This window comes from Caenorhabditis briggsae (assembly GCF_000004555.2).
Source record: "Caenorhabditis briggsae complete genome, chrIV, whole genome shotgun sequence".
Lineage (NCBI taxonomy): Eukaryota > Metazoa > Nematoda > Chromadorea > Rhabditida > Rhabditidae > Caenorhabditis > Caenorhabditis briggsae.
Window position 1 is genome coordinate 4967798 of NC_013487.2, and position 526 is coordinate 4968323.

The following is a 526-nucleotide window of genomic DNA, read 5'->3' on the forward strand; positions in this document are numbered from 1 at the left end:
CCGGATTTTTTTCAATTTCATGTCCGGCAGGTAAAAAAAACGTAAAAAACCACTGTCGGCGGCTTGAAAAAAGGCTGTCAGGTGCCGTGGCCTAGGTTTCTCACTGAAAATCCTCGTCCCCCGGCGGCACCTTTTTTTGAATTTTCTTCCTTTTCAACGCCGTTTTTCGGGGATTTCGAATTTTCTTTGAATTTTTTCGCAATAATATTTGAAAAATAGATAAATTTTAACACATTTTAATGCAAAAAATTTTTGGTCGGAGTCCCTCTTTAAGCCCTAATTAGAAAATTTGTTTCTATAGAAATTCGTCTGTTTCATTTCGGCTAATTATAAAGAACGGTTGGCTTGTTTTGTCAATATTGCAATACTCTCCTAACTTATTCTCATCTTTCGTGTTAGTTTTTTTCACTGTACTGTAGTCATAGGGTGTCAATATTTGACACTGTTCGCACTTTTCAATGATTCCATAAAATTGTAAAATGAATGATTTTAGCAGATTTTAAAAGATAAATGCTACATCAGAATT